The sequence below is a fragment of the Molossus molossus genome, unplaced genomic scaffold (genome assembly GCF_014108415.1).
Source record: "Molossus molossus isolate mMolMol1 unplaced genomic scaffold, mMolMol1.p scaffold_m16_p_2, whole genome shotgun sequence".
Classification (NCBI taxonomy): domain Eukaryota; kingdom Metazoa; phylum Chordata; class Mammalia; order Chiroptera; family Molossidae; genus Molossus; species Molossus molossus.
Window position 1 is genome coordinate 20,848,962 of NW_023425355.1, and position 18,786 is coordinate 20,867,747.

Sequence of the window (18,786 nt, forward strand, 5' to 3'; positions counted from 1 at the left end):
GTTCAGCTAAAAATTTTGCAAAACAGGAAGTTATTGTGGTTATGAGTGCCAGAAAAGTCGTAATGTAATTAAGTTTCTAGAGAGAGATGTGTAAAGGCATAATGACGGCCATAGTAAAGCTTAGTGCTTGGGAAATAAAAAACCTGTTGAATCTTCTTACCAGTTCCAAATTACAGCTGTTCGTGATCATCCCTTAATTGTGTGACATGAATAAATCATCTATGTTGGCATGTTGAGATTCAAATCTTATAGGGACCGCTGAGTATCTAAGCTTCTGTGGATGTTATTATATCTCATCACAGGAAAAAAATGAGAGAGGTGGATTGCTTTGTAAACCATCCAAGTCTGAAAGATGGTTCATCTCTCTGTATGTTTTGCCAACTTTTCCAAGTCCACCCTGTAATCTAAATCGATGAGCAATTTATCAGCGTATAATAATGTGCTCTATAAAGGGATTTTATCTATTAAGCTTGACTTCCAGGGGTGTTTATAAAAAATGCAGACAAATTAAATATACCAAATATTGATTGGATGTGAAATTTCAATGGGAAAGAATATTTAAAAAAGGAAAGATAAATACTTTCTGAATAAATGTTTTTATTCTGTGACTACACTCTCCATCTGTTACAAATTATGTTGTGTTTGATGATTCCTTAATAAGAGTTGTGTTAATTTTTATAAAGTTACTGCTAAGCATGTCTAAATTTAATGTATGCTTTGTTTTTCCAAATAATTTGGCATTTCAATTCAATATAGAAATGTCTTTAACTTTTTAAATAATTTGAGGTAGTCTATTAGTCACCAAATTAAGTTCTATAATTATATTAATATTGGGCTATAAAATATTCAACTTTATGGCTGACATACAGGTTTCTTGGAGATTTTCATAAAAAAAAAAATATGTTACATTCCTTGTAAATTTTACTTGGAAAAGTAGGAAGGTATATTCTGATTGCTGAATAGTGTATTTTTCACCCTTTTCCCCAAATTCTCTATCACTGTTTAAAATCTGTATATGTTAAAGATCAGAACAAATATCAAGAACATAATCCTGTGGGTGCTGGAGCTAATCTGAGAACATGCCCCAATCTAAATCACTGGCTGCTCCAATTTAACTAGCGAGTTGAACTAAGAACCAATGTAATAGCAAGTTCAAAAATCTGAGTTGCCAAATTCAAAATTGGACAGTAGAAAGTGTTTACACAAAATATAATCTGGATACAAAGTTAGAGATTGGTAAGCAGTAAAGGAGACTGTTAAGAAGTGTTTAGGCCCAGGCAGTGTGGCTCAGTGGTTGAGTGTGGACCCATGCACTAAGAGGTCGCCAGTTCAATTCCCGGTCAGAGAACATGCCCAGGTTGTGGGCCCGATCCCCAGTGTGAGGCATGCAGGAGGCAGCCAGTCAATGTTCTCTCTCGTCAATGTTTCTATCTCTTTCTCCCTCTCCCTTCCTCTCCCTCTAAATAATAAAGAAAAAAAAATTTGAGGAAAAAGAAAGTATTTGGGGTCAGGGAAAAGAAAGTGGGAAGTTAGGGAAAGCCTTGAGCAATTCCTGAACTGAAAATCAGCTCTTCAAGGGTGGCTTTATTATTTATGGCATGGATTTTTTAAACCTTTTTTAAGAAGAAATGGAATGGGCAAGTGATATTGAGTTCAATGAGAATCAATATTTTCAAGTGTTATTAATTCTCTGAAAATATAAAAGTTTGTAAGTGGCCTTACTTGGGCAGGCCTTCAAAGCAATTTGCCAGACACATATGTATGCATAATGACCTGCTCAATTTTAGTATAGCATCATTGTGGCATCTGCAAAATGGTACACAGGTGTACCAAAGCCAAACTACAGAAATATATATTGGAGAAACTACAACTATGCACACACTTGGTAGAAGGTCATATTCTTATTTTATTATTTTTTTTTCTTTATTGATTTTTAGAGAGAGAAGAAGGGAGAGGGAGAGAGAGATAGAAACATCGATGAGAGAGAACATCGATTGGCCGCCTCCTGCATGCCCCCACTGGGAATCGGGCCCACAACCTGGGCATGTGCTCTGACCAGGAATTGAACCAATGACCTCTTGATGCATGGGTCAACACTCAACCACTGAGCCACACCAGCCAGGCTCATATTCTTATTTTAAGGGAACACAGCACAAGAGTCAGCGGTGTTCTGGTGTAATTTGAGCTTGAATGAGAATGTAGTGAATTAAAAGATTCTAACTTGTGGGGGGCAAACATGTCCCACATTAAAGAAATAGGATATGGTCTTTTTGTATCACCTAGAATTCTTAAGATGTTTAAAAATTCATTCATTTAAAACATTTTTATAGTGGGGTTTCATAGAAAATATACCCTGAACCCTTGTTGGTGTCTTACCAGACAAGTCCCTAAAGTTCATACAAGTGCCTAAGAAAGAGTACTGGAACATATTTTGAAAGCTAATGTAATGGGTAGTTATTTCTCCTATTTAAATATATGTTGTGAGCCTTACTATAATACTACTACTGCTTCTACTGGTTACCATTTATTCAGCTCTTTCAATATGCCAGGAACGATACATGCACTCATTCTTTCTTACAACAAGCTCATAAAGTAGATATTATTTGCATTTTATAAATAAGATAAACGGGACTCAGAGAGTTCGAGTCCTTTACCCAGGGCCCTACTGCTACCAGGTTATTTGAACGCAGGCCTATCTTCCCCTGAATTCTATTATATTCACCACTGTTATTGCAGTGGATTAGTAGCATCATACTAGTGTATGAAACCGAGATATTATTTATTACTAGGGAAATTATAATCAGTGTTTTTAGAGAGATGATCGTTGATAGAGACAGGGACATATAAAGGAAAGAAAGGTTTAAATAATGAAAAGAAAAGGAAGGACACTGGAGAGTCCAAAGATAATGACCAAATAAATAAGATGTACCACCATGTGGGCAAGTATTAACAAGGACATTTAAATAAGCTGAAAATACGTGCTTTCTGATCATGCAGTTGATAAAAGTGCTAGTGAGTGACGTGAGAGTCAGCATCACTTGAATAAACTTCTGAAATCAAGCCAAACTATGTAGTTCGATATGATTTGTGATCAGATAGAAAGTACTATACAGGCTTTTAAAGAAAAATAAAAGCAGGTTCCAATGAGTATTTTAAAAGGGAATGCTAAAAGGTCACTTAATGACCTTCAAAGGCAGGAAATGTGAATATAAAAATAATACTATTGCCCGGCTGATGTGGCTCAGTGGATTGAGCGTCATCCCATGGACAGAGAGGTCCTGATTTGATTCCTGGTCAGGGCACGTGCCTGGGTTGCGGGATTAATCTCCTGTAGGGGGCGTGCAGGAGGCAGCCGATTAATGTCTCTCTCTCACATTGATGTTTCTATCTCTCTCTCTCTCTTGCTCTCTCTCTAAAATAATCAATCAATACATATTGTAAAAGAAAATCTCTTCCATTTAAAAAATATATATATACTATGAACCAAATTTCATCTCTAAATAATATAAAATGAAATTAGCTCAGTTCGATGGAAAGAACACAGTTGCAAAGATAATTAAGAGTTTAACAAGCTGCCCAGTGACCACTATCTGCTGGCTGCCACTCTTTTTTTTTTTTAATTTCTTTTTCTTTATTGCTTTTAGACAGAGAGGAAGGGAGAGGGAGAGAGTGATAGAAACATCCATGAGAAAGAACATCTACTGGCCGCCTCCTGCATACCCCCGACTGGGGATCGGGCCCACAACCTGGGCATGTGCTCTGACCGGGAATCAAACCGGCGACATCTTGGTGCATGGGTCGAAGCTCAACCACTGAGCCACACCGGCTGGCAATTTCAGTTGTTTTTCCTAAAATGATTTTTATTTTGAGAGGGTAGATTATGCATAAAATATTTTCTGAAAGTTAATACACAATTACCTCATATTCATAAATCGCACAAGTTACTTCAACAAATGTAAAACTTCTGCACATTGAGCTTGATGCTCTATTTCATCAGGACTGTACAGAGAATGGTAGATGAACTTTTGTAAAGGTTAAGCCGGCACTATTGTTTAAATGTGTTTATCGTAACGAGTCCATGCCCTTTAAATACGCTCCTGTTATGTTGCCACTTTCCTGTTGTTTGCTTCTTCTAAAATATAACATATTATTAGTTGATCTGTTAATATAAAAAGAACACTGGGGCTAATTACATGAAAAATGTTAACTCACTGGAAAATCAGATACTAAAGTCAGCAGTTGTTCTGTTTTCACACTCCCAGCACATCCCAAGGTTGGCATCTCTGGAGGAGCAATTAACTTTGGCAGGGCAACTGAATTCTAACTCACCGAGATTTCATTTTCTCTACATTAAGAATCATAATTAATAAAGAAATTATAACATGTTGTCACAGACTATCCAATTACGGTGGTAACATTCTTCTTTTTTTTTTGGAAAGCTCAGGAGAAAACCTTTTAAAGCACTAAGGTGGAAGTAGAAAATGCCTTCCTGTACACTGCAGTTAAGAGAAGAGAGTCAGAATGACTATTGCTGCATATATGAATGCAATTATAAAATTTGTATTTCTTTAAATATTTTCTTATATCACAGGCATCCAGAATATATAATTCCTACAGGTCACAAATAAAACACAACAACAGCAGCAAATAAGTAAGAGACTTGAATAGACACCTTACAAAACGAGATACATGAATGATCGAAAGCACATTTAAAAAGGTGCTCAACGTCTTTTTCACCAGGGAAATAAAAAATTACAACTGCAATGGATAGTACTACACATTTACTAGTGTGTCCTGGTGGATGAAATGACTAGAATTGAAAAGACTGACAATACCTAGTGTAGGGGAACAGGTGGAGTAACGGGAACTCTCCTAATTGCTGGATGGGTAAAATGGTTCAACCACTTTGGAAAACTGTTGGTCAGTTTCTCAGGAACTTAAACATATACCAACTCTACTACTCAGCGGTTACACTCCTGGGGAATTTATCAAGAGATATTCAGAGGACAACATGCCCAAGTTCTATTGAGACTACTGCGATACATCCCTCACCCATGATTCTCCATCTGTGAGAAAGACACACTGCAGTGGTAGGAAACACAAAGAGAATGTGAAAGACTACTATCAGAAATGGATGGAAGAGCAGGCTCAGAGCCTGATTGACAAAACAATTGCAGTTTTTCAGCAAGGAGAGATCCCTCCTACTCCATTCTCTGCTCCTCTTCCTGCAGGGGCAATGATCCCACCTCCCCCCAGTCTTCCGGGTCCTCCTCGCCCTGGTATGATGCCAGCACCCCATATGGGGGGCCCTCCCATGATGCCAATGATGGGTCCTCCTCCTCCTGGGATGATGCCAGTGGGACCTGCTCCTGGAATGAGGCCACCTATGGGAGGGCACATGCCAATGATGCCTGGGCCCCCAATGATGAGACCTCCCGCCCGTCCCATGATGGTGCCCACTCGGCCAGGAATGACTCGACCAGACAGATAAGGAGAGAGGGGAACCTCTTTCTATCAATTTTATTTTACTTGTTCTACTTCACCAGGAGATTGTGGTGCTGTGACTGGGTGTTTTCTAACAGTATGACAAGGAAGACGCACTCCCTCTTCCTATTTGAGAGAATAGTTTGGGAGGGGAGTTGTGGGACAAAACAAAAAAGCAATTTTGATTTGTATTGTGAAATGTGAAAATAAAATTGTCAGTTCTTTTAGTTAAAAAAAAAAAAAAGACAGATATTCAAAAAGTTAACAGAAACTCTACTCAAAATGACTTCAAACTGGAAACCATCTTTATGCCCTTCAAAATGATAATGAGTGCAGCTGGTGTGGCTCAATGGTTTGAACATCATTCCATGGACTGAGAGGTCCTGGCTTGATTCTCGGTCCTGGCACATGCCAGGGTTTGGGGTTTAATCCCAGTAGGGGGCGTGCAAGAGGCAGCTGATCGATGTTTCTCTCTCATTGATGTTTCTATCTCTCTTCCTCTCTCTCTAAAACAATCAATAAAAACATATTTTTATTTATTTAATTATTTATTTTTATCCTCACCCGAGGACATTTTTTCCATATTTTGTTCAGATAGAGTGGGAGGGAGAGAGAGAGAAAAAAAAATCAACGTGAAAGGGACACTTCGAGTGACTGCCACCTGCACAACCCAACCAGGGCCGGGGACAAACCGCAACCGAGGTACGTGCCCTTAGCAGGAACTGAACCCGGGTCTCTCCAGACCATAGGCCGAAGCTCTAACCGCTGAGACAAACCAGCCAGAATGAAAACATATTTTTAAAAAAATGATAATGAATAAAAAAACAGTGCTGTATTTATACAGTGGTATACTACTCAGCAGTAATTTAAATAAACCACTGAAACACTACAATAACGTGGATGAATCTCAAAGCATTATGAGGAACTAATGCAGCCAGACACAAAAGTATGCTGTCTTACTCCATTCAGGCTGCTATAACAAAATTCAAGACTATAGACCTATTTCCACCTTTATCTAGTTAGTGTCGCAATACATTTGTGTACTGTTTTTAAATTTTTTCTTTTTATTGATTTTAGAGAGAGAGGAAGGGAGAGAGAGATAGAAACTTCAGTGAGAGAGAGCATCAGTTGGCTGCCTCCTGCATGCCCCCCACGTGAGATCGGGCCCACAACCTGGGCATGTGTCCTGACCGGGAATCTAACCATCGACCTTTAGGTGCATGGGTCAACGCTCAACCACCAAGCCACATCGAATGACCACTTGGCTAAGAAAAAATATCAGATCACACTTTTCTTTTATTAGAACTTTATAAATAGTAATCAATTTACTCCTGAGTTGATTTGATGTTGTACAGAAGTCTAAAATCAATCTGATTTTCTTCCTCTATTTAGATTAATTTTTTCACTTGAATTCCTGAATAATTCTTTCTTCATCCTCGAAGTTTAGCAACTTTATCATATATATATCATACAACCATATTCTCTAGTACACAGTATATTTTTTCAGATTTACATATAAATTCCATCTTTTATTTAAGGAACATTTTTTCTATTACATCTTTCAATATTTTTATTTTTTATTTTTTGGGGGTTCTTTATTTCTGTACAATTATTCATATGTTAGATGTTTGTCCAGTTTCTTTATATATATATATATTTTTTTCTATAAACTTAATATTTCTTTTTGTTCATCTGCGTTTGTGATATTTACTCAGCATTATTCTCTATTATAAATTTAGTTTTAATTTTTATGTATTCCTTTCCTTTTTTTATATTTTGTGCATTATATCAAGGAAAATAAATATCACTATATTTCTTAAACCTGATACAGACACATGTATGAAAATGAAAATCATTTTGTCCATGAACTTTTGCCAAGACTGCAACTTGTGGGAAGTAAAAATAAAAACTCAAATACTTCTTTACCTTTGCTAAGAATATCTTAAATTTAGACTAATAAATAACACAATTCTTTATAAGAATAAAAATAAATAATTTTCCATTTTCCTGGAATATATTTTGCTAGCACAAGAGAGAGGTTATAGAACTTTGGGTCTATAAAAGAATGTTGAACTGTGAGTCCTTGAAATAAACCAGCTATTTGCTAGAGAAATAAGCTATATTAGTTAAAACAGTATTGAATATTTACACTGTTTTAAATATTTTTTTAATTATTATTATTTTTTTTTAGAGAGAGAGAGAGAGAAATATTGATGTGAGAGGGAAAATCGATAGGCTGCCTCCTGCATACCCTCTACTAGGGATCAAGCCCACAACCCGGCATGTGCCCTGACCGGGAATCGAACCGGGACCTCTCAGTCCATGGGACGATGCTCAATCCACTGAGCCACACTGGCAGGGCTGTTTTTAATATTTAAACAATCGAAATAATTATGTTAGAGCCTTGCTTTTTCACAAACTCTTGTAATATTTTCCCTTCGGTATCTTTGGTAAAGGCCAGTACTCTCAATATACTAAAACATTCTATGGATTCAGTCTACAATTACCAAAGAGAGATTTTGGCATATTTCAACTGCATCTAGAAATTTTTAAAAATTATTCATCATGAGTCTATATGTTCTACACTGCAAATGGCTTAACTGTAAGTATCTACAATCCAACATGAAATTCATAAGGCCTGCTCTTCCAAGAGAGGAAATGATCATTTATTAAACAATTAAGAGTCAGATGCTGTACCAAGAATTCACGTATATTAACTAATTCTTACAGCAATCTTATGCTATTATTCTAATATTAAAAATGAAAAACAAATAAGTAAATGAAGCCCAGAGTGGGTAAATGACTTTCTCAAATTACTTGCACAGCTAATAAGTGGCAGAGCTGAGATATAACCAGGCATTTTAAGAGCCATGTTCTCAGATATTATACTGTATTCCAAGGTCAACAGAGAAGAATTTCAGGCGCTAATAATGTTCAAGACTTTCATTTTCATTTTTTTGGAGACAAAAACTGGTAACAGCTACAAACCGATTTATATTATTATCGGAGGTTATGTTCTCTAAGGATTTATCATGTTTTCTAATAAGAAACATTTTTCTTAGAATTTACTAGCTGTTTCCTCTGGTTCACATTATCACCACAGTATTTTTTAGTGGTTCCCAATTCTGATGGCAAATCAGGCTCATCTGTAAAATTTATAGAATCAGGCCCAATCAGAATTTCTAAGCTTGAAGTTCTGGTATTTTTTTCCTCCTCAGAAGTCTCTGAGTCTGGCCGGTGTGGCTCAGTGGTTGAGCATCGACCCATGCACCAAGAGGTCGCCAGTTCAATTCCCAGTCAGGACACATGGCCAGGTTGTGGGCCCGATCCCCAGTGGGGGGCGTGCAGGAGGCGGCCAATCGATGTCCTCTCTCATTGATGTATCTCTCTCTCCCTCTCCCTTCCTCTCTCTCTAAAATCAATAAAGGGAAACAAAATTAAAAAAAAAAAAAGATTCTCTAAGTGAATCTGAAGTACATCAATTTAAATAGCTCACGTATCTAACAGGGCAGCTTTAATCCATACAGTCTGACAACAGACTCAGAAATATTACTTTTTCCCAAATTAAAAAAGGTAACAAAGACAACTATCCCTTCTCTCCTTCTGGGAGAGTCATGTTGTAAAAAGGATAGGGAGCATCCTGGGCTCTTACTTTAACCATTTGTTATTTAAATATATCTCTCTGGGAGAAGATCAGTTCTGGAAATGTAACATCTTAGGAGTATAATATTCCAAATTCCTCTACAAGTGTCTGGTTTATGTAATCACCCTCTCTGTTCATTTGAGTGCCTACCCAGGAATGTAACCATTTAGCTCATGGGAAGATAAGAGAAGATTTATTATCTTTTGGCTGAAAGCAGTTACTCCCACTATTAGGAAAACAAAAGGGCTGCAGATCTAATCCTAAAGCTACGGAAAAAAAAACACAAGTGAACCTAGTCTCTGTTTACCAATTCACATGCAAAAAATAAAACTTAAATCTCTTTCATATCATGGGCAAAATCAATTTGAAATAGTCTATAGACCTAAATGGGAATGACTGAAAAATAAACTTTCTGGTGAAAACATAGAATAATATCTTCATGATTTGAGGGTAAGCAACATTTTCTAAAATAAGAAGCAAAAACACCAACTGTAGAAACAATACATTTAAAATTAGATTTCACTAAGATTAAAAACTTCCATTTATCTAAAGACAAGGTGAAAAGGTGAATAGAATAGTAAGAGGTAAGACTGGAAAAATCTCTCTGTGTCTCTGTCCCTCTCTGTCTCTCTGTCTCTCTCTCTATACACACACACACACACACACACAGAGAGAGAGAGAGAGACACTTTCCACACATAGACATGCAGCAAAGAACTTTATCCATCATTATTAAATAACTCCTATAAAGCAATAAGACAAAGCAATCTAGTCAATTAGGATATCCACATGGCCAATAAGCACATGAAAAGGTAACATGGGTCTTTATGAGGAAACTTCAAACTGAAACCACACATTTCACACCCAGTAGAGTGGCAAAAATTAAAGGTCAACAAGATCAAGTTTGGGCAAAGATGTGGAGAAATTATACTCTTCACGGGTCCTTGTTGGGCGTGTAAAATGGTACAACCACTTTGGAAACCAATTTGACAGTGTCTAGTAAAATTAACTACATGACATCCCTATGGATTAGCAGCTCCACTTGCATGCATATACCAAACAACAAATACATAAGTCTACCAAAATATGTGTATAAATGTGTCCAAAGCAGTTTATTCATATAGCAAAAACCAGGAACACTTGAAATGACCACTAACAGGGGATGGATAAACATACTGTAGCATCTCCATACAGGAGAATGCTACTTAGTAATGAAGAGAAATGAACTACTAGTAAATGCAACTATATACATGTATCTTAGCTATTAATGTGCAGTGAAAGAAGTCAGACACAGAGTTGTATGTGCTACTTGATTTCCTTTATGTGATGTTCAAGAACAGAATAAACTAATCTGTAGTGATGGCTGTCAGAATAGTGGTTAACTGTGAGAAGTTGACTGATAAGGGGAATGAAGGAAACATCTGGGGTGTTGAAAATACTTTGTATCTTGATCTAGGTGGTTATTGCATGGGTGTGGATATTTGTTCAAATGCACCAAGTTGTACACTTAATATTTATGGACACGACTGCATGTTTTTTATAACTCAATAACAAGGGGGCAAACAATTTGCTTTTTAAATATTTCCTTGTAGAATTATGATTAAGTTTATGGTCAGGAAAATCAGAAATTTCTCATATATAAGGTGAAGGGCATCTGACAGCAAGTCTAAAACACATAAGCTCTTTATATTAGTTTTTATTCTTTTTTTTCTTTATTGATTTTAGAAAGAGGAAGAGAGAGGGAGAGAGAGAGAGAAACACTAATGAGAGAGAACATTGATTGGCTGCCTCCTACATGCCCCCCACGGGGGATTGGGCCCACAACATGGGCATGTGCCCTGACCAGGAATGGAACCGGCGACCTCTTGGTTCATGGGTCGATGCTCAACCACTGAGCCACACTGGCCGGGCAGTTATTATTCTTTATATTCATTATTATTCTAATCTTCATAGTAGTTATTATTCAAGATAAGGTATGTAAATAAAGGAACTCTGAGCACATTTTCCTCAAAAAGAAATTTGTTTTTTTCCAGAAATAATTGGGTAATAGAGTATGTCTAACATGGTAAAGAGGAAAATAGAAATAAATCTATATCTTGAAATTCTGGCAGAACATTTAACATATTTCAACTTGCCAATTTGGTTAAATAAGTTAGGCAATCAATTTGAAACAAAAGACAATCATTTTATTCTCTAATGACCTTGTTGAAATGATCAGGCTACTTTTATAATGATTAAACACCTTTTTATTTAGGGAGAGGGCAGTCAATGCAGAAAATCCTTATTTCAGATCACAGACACACTTTTACTGTTGATTTTAAAAATATAAATGTGTTGCCCTGGCTGGCTTGGTTCAGCAATTAGAATGTCGGCCCGAGAACTGGAGAGTCCCGGGTTCGATTCCCACTAAGGATACATACCTCGCTTGTAGTTTGTCCCCGGACCCAGTTGGGGCCGTGAGGGTGGCAACCAGTCGGTGTGTCTCTCTCACATCAATGTTTCTCTCTCTCTCTTCCTCCCTCTCTCCCTTTTGCTCTATCTGAAGATAAATGCAAAAATGTCCTCGATTGAGGATTAAAAAAAATATCTATCTATCTATCTATCTATCTATCATCTATCTATCTATCTATCTATCTATCTATCTATCTATCTATCTATCTATAAACATGTAGAGAGCCTTTGTTTCTAGAATTCCAGATGTCTACAGTCCTCACAAATATTCAAGTCTCTCCCCAGAAGTTCTTCCTAATAGTTCCTTCTGAATAAGATATCGCATAGTATCGAAGACATTACTCACTTCCACCATGAAACACTAATCAGTGGTAATTCTTCCTTCTCTGAGAAAATGCCAAATGGTGCTATAATGGGCAATGCAATTTTCCTCATAAGGTTGTTAGACGAAGCAATGAATAAAAATAAGTGGCATCAATTTGTCAACAAAGCTACAGTACATTTGTCGTAAGCATGAGGAACACACTTTGCTGATGCTGACATCCCCAACATCATGACTACATATTTGTCATATGTTTGGGAGAAAAAAAAAAGGAAAACTGGAAAGTACTATAACAGACAATGATTTGAAAGATGAATAATACATTCATTAGACTATGTAAGAACGTTTCGCTAGCCATCACAATAGGGAAGAAGTGAGATATTTTTGTATTAAATGCCATTTCAAAGTTAGTATTCGTTTCCTTACTTAAAAGCAGGTCAAGGGTAGTAATTCGACCCTTATGCCAACTGCAAATTATTTTTGAAATACAAATCCTTTTCAGGAAATGAGGGGATTAAGAGGAACAGGTAACAAACTACATGATAAGCTATATCAAAAATCTGTTTTGTTACCCATGTTTTAAAATTTTTTAAATATTTTTTCTTTATTGATTTTAGAAAGAGAGGGAGAGAGAGAGAGAAACATCGATGAGAGAGAACATTGATTGGCCACCTCCTGCACGCCCCCCACTGGGGATCAGACCCACAACCTGGGCATGTGCTCTGACCAGGAATCGAACTGGCAACCTCTTGGTGCATGGGTCGACGTTTAACCACTGAGCCACACCAGCCAGGCTTATTACACATGTTTTTAAAGAACTGGCTTCAAGGAAAGGAAAATGTCACTGTTCTTTAGGTTCATAATTTCCCAAGGGAAATCCACGTGATAGAAGAGGTGAAGACACACACAAAAATGTACCAGATAAAGTCCAGGAGTTTTGTTATTTTTGTTTCTGCTCCTAGAAGCTGTTTGTTAATATATTTTCATATTGTGGTTCAGACTGAGAGGCAGTGCAACAAGAGTCTATAATTTGTTTGATTTTTGTTCTTTTTGTTTTGTTTTGTTAATCCTCATTGGAGGATATTTTTTCCATTGATTTTTAGAGAGAGTGGAAGGAAGGGGTGGGGAGAGAGGGAGAGAGAAATATTGATGTGAGAGAGACACCTCATTGGGTGCCTGTCCACGACAGGGAATTGAACCTGGGACCCTTTGGTGCAGGGACTGAGACTCTAACCACTGAACCACACCAGCCAGGGCACATCCTGCTTTATTTTTAACAGTTGCTTCAGGATTGTTTCTCAGCAGAATAACAAAACAAAGCACTTTTCAGATTCTCTGAGGTTATCCTCTTTTCAAACCAATATCTGGTTTTCTTTAACTATCTAAACTTCAGCACAGGGCAAATATATTCTCTGGTTATGCTTTTGAAAAGGAAACTTCTGGAGCAACAAAATGACTTCTTAACAGCAAATAGGTGGTTCTAATACGCAGTTTGTTGCCCAATCCAAACCCGTTCATGAGATCATGGAGCTCTCTTTTTAGATGCTTAGTAGTTCAAGCCAAATCTCCATTCCACGGAGATCCTGGCAGGGATCATGCAGATCACATCTGTAAGATGCATGCTGAACATGCAGTAACTGTCTCCTGGATCTGCCACCCAGGATTCAGGACTGTCAGATAAGGTTTCCAAACTCCTGTTGTTCCGAAGCAGGATTCTCAGTGTACATTGATCAGATTCAATCCTTAGCTATAAATCAACGCAATGCCTTCAGGGAAATATTAAATTAGTCTCTCATATAAATCTTTTCTTTAAAACCAACCATGCAGAGAACAGCATAGCAGTTTTTATAAACGTTCTTCATTTAAACGAAGAAACTGGAGGTTGAGAACGCTGTAACTGCTAACACAGTTAATGACTCAGTTCAATGAACCACCCCTGTGTCAACACAGGCAACTAGGATAGTGCTGAGCGTGCAATGCTATAATTAGAGTGCAAGCCAATCAGCTTTGCGATTGCATTGGGTAACATGGAAAAAGGGTTGCCTGATTATGAAAACAGAATGCGTCTAATGTGGCTACTCATTCCTCTTCCTGAGAGAAAGTATTCCTGGCAGTGATTTTTGTACTATTTCAAAATTGCTGGAGTGATTAGATGGCAGTCAAAGGAAAGCAACTAGTTATGCATATTTTAGAGAGATATGCTTTTTAGCCGTGTAGACTCTGAAGTTACACAAATAACCAGCAGCTCAAATCCCCTGACACATTCCCAAAAGGCATTGCAAACACTGTCTCATCGCCTTGAATTAGCATCATTCTATGGCGCGCTGTTTTAGGTCTCTTACTGGTAACTCACTTAGCTGTCACACGGTCCCATTATCCAGTGTTCATGGCAACTATACTGCAGATCAAATATCTGTATCTTTACATGACCACAATTAAGTGATAAAGATGCATAGGAAGTGAGCAATAAGCTGTTCGGAATGTGTTAAAGTAATGTAAACAAATGTTTCAGTAATTAAGGGCAGTCCTTAAAGCAGACTAATATATGACAGCATTTACTCTATAAAATATAAATGCCCTAACGGTTTAAACTCCTAATATTTTAGAAAAAGAAAAAGAAAAAAGGGGTTCCTGCTACCTCAGTCTTCAAAGCTGCCCTGATTTTTGTTCTTTTCAAGGTCTAGTCTTCCTTCAAGTCTCTGAACTATCTCTATATGCTATAAAATAATTATTCATCTGCCCCTTTACTTTTGGTATTTCTGCTTCTGTTGCTTGTAATCAAAGAAACCCATCTTATATGTGCAATCTTTCCAACTTCAGTGAAATAAATCCGATATTAATCTGTGTGAGATCATCTAGATAATAGAAACGGAAATGGTCAATTTAACCAGATCCTTTGAATATCTTTGCTATTCTGACAAAAGAAAACCAAAAGCTTTGCCACCTGATAAGACAAGTAATTGGATTAAAAATAACTCTAGTCATGTGACTTGCCCTAAGCGGATGGATAAAATCTGATAAAAGGCGGTTTCCAGGCCAAGAAATGCATGTTTTCTTGCTAATACTTCTCTGTTCACTCTCCCATAAGCACTGTCTCATCTTTGGCTGGCTTTAATTCACAGTGGTTTTATATGTAGTTCTTGACATGACTTCAAAAGCAAATAAAATGTCTTATTTACACACAGATGATTTTTAAATTTCTGATCCTACTTTTGCCAACTTAAAATTACAGTGATATTTTTTTTTTTCATGTTTCATCATGGACCAGGTATACAAGATTGTTCATTTTCTATTTCTGATCATTGTCTCTTCCTCTCAATACTATGAAAGTTCACCCTGTGATCCAGCTACAGGAACTGGTTTTGAGATGTTTCCCAATACCTAGTACAGAGTGCAATATGTTTTGGAACACACACATGAAAACTTCATATCCAAATTCTGAAGTGCCCATTAAAAGTTGGTGATAAAAAATAACGTGGGCAAATCCTGCTGTAGAGCAAAACTTAATGCTGCACTTTATCTTTATTATTATTATTATTATTATTTGTAAATCTAGACTGTTCTCCTTCCATTTACTGAAAATAAAGACTCTCAGTAGTTAGTTTTGGTTTTATAGGTTTGTTGAGAATCTGCCATGTTCAGGTACTGTTAGAGGATCTGGAATTAGAGCGGTGTTAAAAATTAAAAAGGTCGCCCAGCCAGTGTGGCTCAGTGGTTGAGCATGGACCCATGCACCAAGAGGTCACCCGTTCGATTCCCAGTCAGGGCACATGCCCAGGTTGTGGGCCTGATCCCCAGTGGGGGGCATGCAGGAGGCAGCCAATCAATGTTCTCTCTCATTAGTGTTTCTATCTCTCTCTCCCTCTCCCTTCCTCTCTCTCTCAAATCAATAAAGAAAAAATATTAAAAAGGTCTCTGCACTCATAGACTTAAAATCTAATGGAAGTCGGTTTACATCAATCAAGGGCACCTGCTGTGGACATCATATGAATGAGAAAAATTTCTATGATATTAATCAAATAATTTTTCGGTTGTTACCTATTACAGCAGCTAGTATCACACAATATAATCACCTATTGGGAAACCCCTAGGCCCTTGTCTTTCATTGTGCTCACCTGGCAGAACTTCAACCCTGGATAAATTTAGATCCACCAACTCTGTGCCAACCTGCAAGAGAGCACCCAAGAGCTTGTGGAGAAAAGTAACTGTGATGCCTTGCTTTTTGATATTAACATCCATTCACCTAAAGTTGGAAATTAAGGATGCCCAGCAATTTTTTATATTTTGCTGTGTTAATCTACTCTCCTACCTGGTGACTGTTTTACATCTCTTTTTTCCTTTTCATTGTTCACTGATGGCCTTTCTTTCTATTTCTCTAGGATAATAGAAGCAATTAGAAAATGAGATAATTTCACATTCAGCCACCATCCTTCCTACATCTCCATACACCTCGCCTTTCCTGCTGTTGTATGGATGAATCACTGATGCTCCTTCCCTACAACTACTCTTCTTATTCTCTAGATTGCAACCTTTTCCCTTACACATAACACACGACTCCTGCAGTTGTCTCTTCTATCTGCAGATTCATTTAGTTTTTCATTTCTGTTGAATCATTTTCCTCAACATACGAATAAGCTATAACTTCTTTCATCATTGCTGAACACTCCTTGACCTCGCATCTCTCTGCTTCCCTCACAGCAAAACTCCTAGAAAGAGTCGTCAAAATGTACTGTCTTTATTTTCCTTGCATAGTTTCCCTTGACCTCATTGTAATCAAATTTTTTTTAATCCTTATTGTTGAATGCATTACAGATGTTCCTCATTTTTCCCCCATTGACCCCCCCTCCCCGCTCCCAACCCCCTCCCGCCTTTTCCCACACTATTGTCTGTGTCCATTGGTTATGCATATAAGTTCTGTGGTTTATTTCTTCCCACTCCCCAACCCCCTTCTCTTGGAGGTTTGTCAGTCTAGCAACCAATTTGTTCTTAATCCCTTCACCTTTTTCACCCATTCCCCCAAACACACTCCCATCTGGCAACCAACAAAATGTTCTCTGTATCTATGAGAATGTTTCTATTCTGCCTGTTCATTTTGTTTCTAGATTCCATTGTTGATAGATATGTATTCATTGCCATTTTGTTTGTTCATATATTTTATCTTTTTCTTCAAAAAGACCCTTCAACGTTTCATATAATAAGGGTTTGGTGGTGATGAACTCCTTTAACTTTTTCTGTCTGGAAAAGTCTTTATATGGCCATCAATTCTAAATGACAGCTTTGAAGGATAGAGTAATCTTGGTTGTAGGTTCTTGCTTTTCATCACTCTGAATATTTCTTGCCACTCCCTTCTGGCCTGCAAAGTTTCTTTTGAGAAATCAGCTGACAACCTAATGGGAACTCCCTTGTAGGTAACTAACCGCTTTTCTCTTGCTGCTTTTAAGATTCTCTCCTTGTCTTGAACCTTTTGCATTTTGATGATGGTGTGTCTTGGTGTGGGCCTCTTGGGGTTCATCTTGTTTGGGACTCTCTGTGCTTCCTGGACTTGTATGTCTGTTTCCTTCACCAAGTTAGGGAAGTTTTCTGCCATTATTGTTTCAAATAGGTTTTCAATTTCTTGTTCTCTCTCTCTTCTCCTTCTGGCACCCCCAAGATGTGAATGTCAGCACGCTTGAAGTTGTCCCAGAGGCTCCTTACACGATTCTCATTTTTTTTGGATTCTTTTTTCTTTTTGCTGTTCTGATTGGGTGATTTTTGCTTCCTTACATTCTAAATCGATGGTTTGCTTCTTGGCTTTACCGATTCTTCTATTGAATCTGTGTAAATTCTTTATTTCAGTTAGTGCCTCCTTCATTTCTGACTGGTCCTTTCTTATGCTCTTGAGGCCCTCACTAAGTTCACTGAGGTTCTCACTAAGTTTATTGAGCATCCTTGTAAGCAGTATTTTGAACTCAGCATCTTTAGGTTGCTTATCTCCATTTCACTTTGTTCTTTTCCTGGAGATTTTTTTCTTTTCTTCCATTTGGGACCTGTTTCTTTGTCTCCTCATTTTGGCTTCCTCCCTGGGTTTGTTTCTATGTATTACTTAACGAGAGGTATGGGGCTAGCTGAGACCAGATGCTGCTTGTTTGAAAGGATTTAGGAAAACCTGAAGCAGGATCCAAGACAGGCCAATACTATGGTTAAGCAACTGGCAAAAGCTTGGATGGGCCTGAAAATTGGGTGGAGTGGGACCTCAGGAAATCACCAGGGTGGGACTAAGAGTGTGAGTCAGGTTGCTAGAGTCCCAGATATGGTGGCTGTCTGCTGCCCCAGGGAAGGGCTCACCAAAGGAACAAAGGCCTCAGACAGCACGTCTGTCTGGAAGAAAGCTCCCTCTCCAGCCCTCGCTCCAGTGTCAAACAGCTCAGTTCTTCCCTGTATGTCTCTGGTGCCCCTCGAGCTGCCTCCCCTCCAAGCTAAGAGGGAGTGAATCCAAGTAAGTTCGTGTGTGGGCCCTTTAAGAGGAGCTGCCTGGGGCTCCAGCCGCTTCAGCCTCCCTGAGCCTCAGTTCCCGCTGGTTTTTACAGCCAGAAATTATGGGTATTCTCTTCCTGGCACTGGAACCCTGAGCGGGGAGCCTGGTATGGGACTCAGACCCCTCAGTCCTTAAGGAAGACCTTCCCAGCCGAGGTGTCCTCCTGATTTTTATCCGCCACAAGTGGGTGTGGGACCAGCCCGTCCGCCTCTGCCCCTCCTACCAGTCTGGATGTGGCTGCTGCTTTAATTCCGCAGTTGTAGGACTGCCATTCAGCTTGATTTCAGGTGGTTTTGAATGATGGTCGTTCTGTAGTTTAGTTGTAACTTTGATGTGGTTCTGGGAAGACACAATACCACGTTTACCTACGCCA

The 18,786-nt window shown here is 38.1% G+C and overlaps 1 pseudogene; it reads left to right on the forward strand.

Moving 5' to 3' along the window:
- Window positions 1-5,011: 5,011 nt before the first annotated feature.
- On the forward strand, window positions 5,012-5,543 carry LOC118636403 (annotated as a pseudogene).
- Window positions 5,544-18,786: the final 13,243 nt, after the last annotated feature.